This window comes from Hippocampus bargibanti, linkage group LG05 (assembly GCF_051943395.1).
Source record: "Hippocampus bargibanti isolate YZ-2025 linkage group LG05, ASM5194339v1, whole genome shotgun sequence".
NCBI classification, from domain to species: Eukaryota; Metazoa; Chordata; class Actinopteri; order Syngnathiformes; family Syngnathidae; genus Hippocampus; species Hippocampus bargibanti.
The window spans coordinates 22922280-22930045 of record NC_142738.1 but is presented as its reverse complement, the minus strand read 5'-3'; the positions used below and the strand labels follow the sequence as shown (position 1 = coordinate 22930045).

General features: G+C 42.9%; 1 pseudogene; it reads left to right on the top strand.

Annotated features, from left to right (window-relative positions):
• Positions 1-3433: 3433 nt before the first annotated feature.
• LOC148898242 (uncharacterized) lies at positions 3434-4372 on the top strand (annotated as a pseudogene).
• The last annotated feature ends 3394 nt before the right edge of the window (positions 4373-7766 follow it).

The window sequence follows — 7766 nt, the reverse complement described above, 5'->3', positions numbered from 1 at the left end:
TATTCCGCCGAAAACTTGCCCCCCTGCAACTATGGCGCTCCGTGTGTTTTCCCGAAACCTAGTTCCTATACCAAGATTATATTTTCGCGAATTTAAGGTTCGTAAGGTGAAAAGTTCGTTAGCTGTAGCGTTAGTAAGCCGATGTATCACTGAATCTGGAATTTCGAGATACGTATTAACCTGAACCACACCAATATTCTCACACAGAGTTGTAATGGATAATTTTCTGGAACATGAAATATTGATAACATTGTATTAACACTTAGCTCCATTGCAATGAGTACAAATATTAACAACATGCTGGCATCTAAGCAAACTTTATTAGACTTTTTTTTATTAAATGCAAAAAGATAACACACTGCTCAAGAACCCCCGCTCCATTCATTCTCATCAATTTCAATTCTAATGTGTCACATTTCTTAATTTAATCAATTCGGATTTTTCAGAAACTGATTAAATATTTATTAGCAGACAAACAACGATGTGGGCAGTTCTTCCCACTGTTTTGTAATCACTGAATATTGATAGATATGAGGTCAAACATTTAAAATTCATCATAACTTCTTTCCTTTGCAAGCATTTAAACTCTGTTGAGACATATGTGTACTTAGGAAGGGATTTGAGGACTGTCACAATACCGGATGTCTAATGAAGCAGTAAAGATGGATGATGGTTGCCAAGAGTAAATAAAACTTTCCCTGCCCTGGATGACTTCTCATGGAACATCATACAAGAAAAATTCCCTAACCTCAATTGAGCAATGCCAGCCATGCATTTAAAAGCACCCCCCTCCTCCTCACCCCACTCCTATTGTCCCTTGATGCCATTCTTACTCAAGGACAAACACAGGTCCTGAGTGAGCCGTGATGACTTTTGTCTCGCCAGGTGTAATACATGAACATTTGGTTGAATATGTGTTACCAATCTCAAAAGATAGCAGGTGACGGTAAATCAAATTTGACAGCAATGGGCCTTAAGGAGAAAGGGATGTTTGACACTTCACTTCCCTCCCTCCTCATTCCCCATCATTCTGAGGGTTCTCGTCAACCTAAAGCCCAGCTGTGAAGATGAACTGCCTGTCCAAGCATAAATTTAACAACTTAACACTCCAGATGGATCCTGTGCAATGGTGTGCAACACCCACAACCACGTGTGTATGTCGATTATGTACCGCAACTGATTTATTTATTTATTAGTTTGTGTGTTTATTAATTTTTTGCGCGTGCTATAAAATCATGATTTTGAGGTTGACCAATAAGTTAAATTTAAAGATATTTGCTACTTGCCATATTCCTACGAGATAATTTTCTTATATACGGTAAAACCAGAAAGTAAAAAAATTGTGTTTGCTTTGCTAGAAGCATCAACATCCTGACTTCACATAATATCAGTTATATCTTTCTACATTACTTTTTTCCTGTCATTATCCTCAACTCTGACCTGCAGTGAGGACCGAACTGACCACTATATTTGTATTGTTCAGCTGCATAACTAAAGTCTTGGTGCGCTGATGAAGACAGGAATTCTTTAGGAGCAGCACCGAACCATGGATACAGTCTTTGGCATTTACGTCACTCCAACTACCATGATACGCATTTGCAATCATAACTGCAAGACACCTTTCTTTTTTTTCTTGCCATAACTCTACTGTTCACAAAAAGGTCAACAATTGTTCCACATTCACATGCAAAAAGAACATGGGTCATGAGACCAAGCCCTTTTACCACAACTTGGCCTTCAAGACAAAACATCTAATTAAATAAATTTTCCTGTATCTTTCATGAGCAACATAATTCCTGTAAATATTCAAAATGGTACGTGAGAGGGAAGTATGTTTTATTCAGTATTCAATTCAGCATTTAAAAGACCAAACATGGATTGAGGTGTTAAAACCACTACAGCTGAGTACACAGGGGGCATTTATTTTAAAATACATGTTTGTCTTGCTTTTACGACATCATTTCTGGTCTAATTGTAATCAGTTTTACCACCCCTCAGAAATGCGCTCAATGTGACGAGCCACCAAACCCAATCGCTGGTACATCGAGTCTAGATTTCCAATCTAGTCCCAAACTCCACTGATAATGGATGAAAAGGTTTCTTTAGCCGTCATCTGTACTTGTTTGAAGGTGTCGGACGTTTCTCTTCTTCGCCTTCAAAGAAGTACAGATGACGGCTGAAGAAACCTTTTCATCGATGGACCACTCCTGTACGACTGAGAGCTTACACAGACGTGCACTGATAATGGTGACATAATCCCTATGACGTGTATGTTCTTTGTACAGGACAAAGAATACTGATGCTCCACATTCAAAATGTGTTAGTGTGCATCAAAACTGAGATTCAGGTTTTAGGGGGGGAAAGCAAAGTACTTATAAAACTATACAATAAAATACATGTTGATTTATACTGTATACCGCAGGGGTTAGGAACCTATGGCTCGCGAGCCATATATGGCTCTTTTGATGATTGAATCTGGCTCGCCGATAAAACTAAATTCATATTCTCTTTATATATGAATTGTTTCATCTAGTGATACCTCGTCTTATGAACGCTTTAACTAACGAACTTTTCGCCTTACGAACTTTAAATTCACGAGAATATAATCTTGGCATACAAACAATTTTTCGGGAAACACACAGCGCCACTGTCATGATGCCAAAAGAAATGTTAAATAATTTTGTGTTTTCTGGATTTTGGATGGGAGAAAGGTGCGCATTTCTCCCCATCCAAAACAGTAGAGTTGGGCGACCACTAATTAACTCTGAGAAGGTGATTGCAACCACCTGGGAATGGCCAATTGCCGCTGCGACCCGATTGGCCAGAAGCTCAGGTGAACCACCTTTAAAGCCAGACTGAGAGAGTCACTTCGAGGAGGAAGAAGAGGGACAAAGGACAACCTGGAGAGCAGTGTTACCTGGGGTCTGCCGAAAACTGATATCAACTTCAAATAAAGAAAACTCACAATACCCTTCCTGCATCTGGCTGAGTGAACTTTTATCAACTTTCCACCTGCTTGCTGTCTCGCAGCACGACAATTGGTGGCAGTGGTGGGATCGTTTCACCCTGCATGAAGAAGGTGGGATCGTTACGCCTTGCTGAAGTGGAAAGGATAAGAGGAAGCCGAGATGGAGAAGGTGGGACGAGGAAGAAGACGTGCAGCACGGGCCAACCAAACTGAACTGGAGAGTTCTGAAGAGGATCAAGGAAACCAGCAGCTTGAGTTGCCCCAAGACGATGCCGTTCTTTATTTCCATGAGGCGTCTGACCAAGCCAAGGCTGGAACTGGGCAGAGTGAGCCAGAACCAGTGGTGAAGCCTAAGACTCAGACAGTGAGTACCACCAGAGCTCAACTTAATGAGGAATTGGTGAAAGAAATCAGAACTTTCATGCAACACTCTAAAGATAGAGAGGGGTGTTGATTGAGCAAATCAACCAATTAAGAAATCAGATGCTCCACAACAAGCAAGAATGGACATTTGATTATCAATCGAGTCAACATTATCCGCAAAAAGCACAGCCCCAAAACACTGACCCTCGAACATCCAGACCAACAAACCTTCCTCCGGCACAAGAAACCTCCATGTTGGGTTACCTACCATATGCCCAACCCCCACATTTTCCTCATCCAAGACAAGCTGCAGTTCCCATGGTTTCTGAACCGAGAATTCCAGAACTGAGAGAGGGTGAGGATGCAGAAAGTTTTTTTCGTCAGGTTTGAAAGAATAGCTAAAACCTGGGGGTGGAATTATAAAGAGTGGGCTGCTCGAGTAGTGACCTTGCTGACTGGAAAGGCACTTGAGGCATATGCTGGCATGGATGAAGAGCAGGCTGAGTCCTACGAAGCCATTAAAGCAGCAGTATTAATCAAATACAACATTACTGAAGAAACCTATCGACAGAGGTTTCGCAGTACGATTGTTCCAACAGGAGAGACTGTCAAAGAAAGTTATAATCGACTGAAAGGACTTTACAGGAGGTGGATGCGCCCTGATCACCGCAGCAAGGATCAGATTGGAGAAGTCGTCATTCTGGAGCAGTATCTGAGAGTCCTTCAACCTGAGGTCCGCATCTGGGTAAAGGAGCACAAGCCTAAGACTGGAGAAGAAGCAGCGGAGTTGGCTGAGCGCTACGTAGCAGCACACCGGGAGTCGTACAGGAAAAAGGGACCATCTGCAAAGCTGAAATACGAGAGCCCTCAAACCATTCAACATGCAGACTTGGGTAAAGCTGACAATGGGGCTCGGAGACAGTCTGGAAAGTTTCAACCAAAAGGTGACTTTATTTGTTTTAATTGTCAGCAACGTGGCCACAAGGCTTCCGTGTGTCCTGTACGCCACCCCAGAGCCGTAGAATGTTGTTCAATGCCTAAAGCTGGGAAGGAAAGCTGTCCAAATGGAAATTATTGCAAACATAGACATACAACATCTGTTACGGTAAATGGGAAAGTGGTAAAAGCACTGGCCAACACAGGCAGCAATCAAACATTAGTCAGAGGGAATTTAGTCAGTAATGACATGCTCAATTATGATCAAGTTGTAAATATTACTTGTGTTCATGGTGACAGTCATGATTATACCACCACCAAAATGACCTTTAAGATTGATGGCCAATTTTTCATACTTAAGGTTGGCGTATTGAAGAATTTATTTTATGATGTCGTGTTGGGGGATGATTTTCCTGTATTGGACCATGTTGTCCATAAAATTGCGAAGGATTGCACATGTATGGCAGTCACTAGGTCTCAAACAAAAGGTTTGGAACCATTGCCTAATCTTGATGATACACTTGTCCAAGCAGGAGGCAAGGTAAAGAAAAGTAGACGACAGCGCAGACAGGAAAAGAACTGGAGATGTGTTCCTTCTAGCATTCCAATGCAAACTGGTATGGAGGGCACGAGCATTAAACCAGAGTGGCAGATTCCAGAGAAGTTTAAGGATCATCAAAAAAATGATCCAACTTTGAAATCACTGTTTGAGAAGGTTTATGAGGTTGATGGGGTACCAGTGAATAGCACAAAGTGTTTAGGAAAATTCACCGGAGACCCGTTTATGTTAAAAAATGGCTTATTGTATCTCTCTGACACTGCAACACCTAGATTAGTTATCCCTACCATTTACAGGCAGCTCATCTTACATTTAGGACACACTATTCCTTGGGCTGGACATCCAGGACAGGCAAAGACGTATGACAGAGTCAGTCAGCGATTCTATTGGCCAGGGCTCTATAAAGATGTACAAGCATATTGTAGGCAATGTGGCATTTATCAGATGGTTGCACCAGCAAAAAAATCAGATAGGGGCTACTTACAGCCATTACCTATCATTAGTGTCCCATATGACAGGATAGCCATGGACATTATTGGCCCATTGCCAAAAAGTAGCTCAGGATGCAAGTATGCTCTTGTAATCTGTGATTATGCAACCAGGTACCCAGATGTTTACCCATTACGTTCTATGCAGGTGAAACATGTAGTCCGATGTTTGGTTGAGTTATTCTCGAGAACAGGCATACCTAAAGAGATATTAACAGACCAAGGTACAAACTTTATGTCTCACCTGATGAAAGGCCTATATAGCCAGCTTGGAGTTAAAGGAATAAGAACCACTCCTTACCATCCTGAAACCGATGGTCTGGTTGAAAGATTTAATGGGACATTAAAACAAATGCTGAGGAAGTTCATTCATGAAACTGGTAAAGACTGGGACAAATGGCTGCCTTTTCTATTATTTGCTTATCGAGAAGTGCCCCAAGCGTCAACTGTTTTTTCTCCTTTTGAGTTGCTTTATGGTAGACAGGTTCGTCGACCCCTGGGCATGCTGAAGGAGAACTGGGTGGCTGGAGAGGCGACGTCACGCAGTGTCATCTCCTATATTCTTCAAATGAGCGACAAATTGGAGAACTTCAGGGAGATGGCAAAGAAGCACATGGAGGAGAGTCAACGAAACCAAAAGGTGTGGTATGATAAACACGCCAGAGAGAGAGATTTACACCCTGGACAGAAGGTGTTAATATTGCTGCCTACGGGAACAAGTAAGCTACTGGCAAAGTGGCAGGGCCCGTACACTGTGACTAGGAGAATAGGACCTGTCACATATGAGATTCTCTGCCCTGACAAACAAAAGAAAAAGCAGATTCTACATGTGAGCCTCCTGAAGGTGTATGCAGAGAAACAAGCGGAACCATTGAGTTCCCAGAGCCTATTCATCAGAGAAAGTTACTGTGAAGGAGGAGATGGATGAGGCTGTGATGACACCCAAGAGGGAATGGGGTAATTCTAAAGAGACCTTGTTACACCTGACCCCAAAGCAACAAATTCAGTTAGCAGAGATAAGGGAATCATTTCCTTCCCTATTTAAAGATAAACCCGGACGAACTAATCTCATCACCCACAAAATTGTGCTCAAAGAAAATAAACCTGTACGTTTGAGGCCATATCGGATTCCGGAGCGGCAGCTTGAACCACTGAAGCAGGAGGTATGAGCAATGCTTAATATGGGGATCATCGAACCAGCTAAAAGTGAGTGGTCTAACCCAATAGTGTTAGTACCTAAAAAGGACACCGCTCAACTACGATTCTGCTCAGACATGAGAAAGCTCAATAGTGTCTCATGTTTTGACTCCTACCCTATGCCTCGTATTGATGAGCTGCTGGAGAGATTGGAGCGAGCGAAATGTATTACAACGCTGGATCTGTGTAAAGGATACTGGCAGGTCCCTCTCGACCCCACCTGCAAAGAATACACAGCTTTTCAGATTCCGGGGTTAGGGCTCTTCCACTACACAGTTTTACCATTTGGTCTGCATGGAGCACCAGCGACCTTTCAAAGATTAATGGATATTATCCTGAAGGACTGTTCCAGTTTCTCAGCTGCCTATCTTGATGACGTCGTGATCTACAGTGAAGGTTGGGAGGACCATCTCCTGCACATCAAGACCGTCCTTGGGAAAATACAATGGACTCACCATTAATGAGCAAAAATGCTCCTGGGCACAAGAAGAGGTGCGTTACCTGGGACATTTGATTGGGAAAGGAAAAATTCAGCCCCAGGTGGAGAAAGTGAAGGCCGTGGAGAAGATACCACCTCCCCAGACCAAGAAGCAATTGAGGTCATTTCTTGGGCTGATTGGTTGGTATAGGAGGTTTATTCCACACTTTGCTACATTAGCTGCTCCTTTAACCGACCTGACAAGAAAGAACATCAAATCACCTCTACCATGGACAGCAGCATGTGACCAAGCTTTTAGGGCCTTGAAATATTTCATCAGTCAAGCTCCTGTCCTGCAGAGTGTAGATTTTTCCAAGGAGTTTCTAGTCCAAGTGGATGCTTCAGATGTTGGTCTCGGCGCAGTTCTGGTACAGGGCAGTGCTGGAGAAGAGAGACCCATCCTGTTCCTGAGTAGGAAACTCTATGAGAGGGAGAAGAAATACTCCATAATTGAGAAGGAGGCCCTAGCCATCAAGTGGGCAATTGACTCACTCCGTTACTACCTCCTAGGACGGGAATTCAGATTACAGACTGACCATCGCGCCCTGAAGTGGATGCACTCCATGCAACACCAGAATGCGAGGATACTGCGGTGGTGTCTTGCCCTTCAGCCATACCAGTTCACCATTGAGCATTGCCAGGGTAAGAAAAATGTCATAGCTGATTATTTGTCAAGAATGACTGAACTCTGAGGAGAGGGTGTGAATGATGTCATGATGCCAAAAGAAATGTTAAATAATTTTGTGTATTCTGGATTTTGGATGGGAGAAAGGTGCG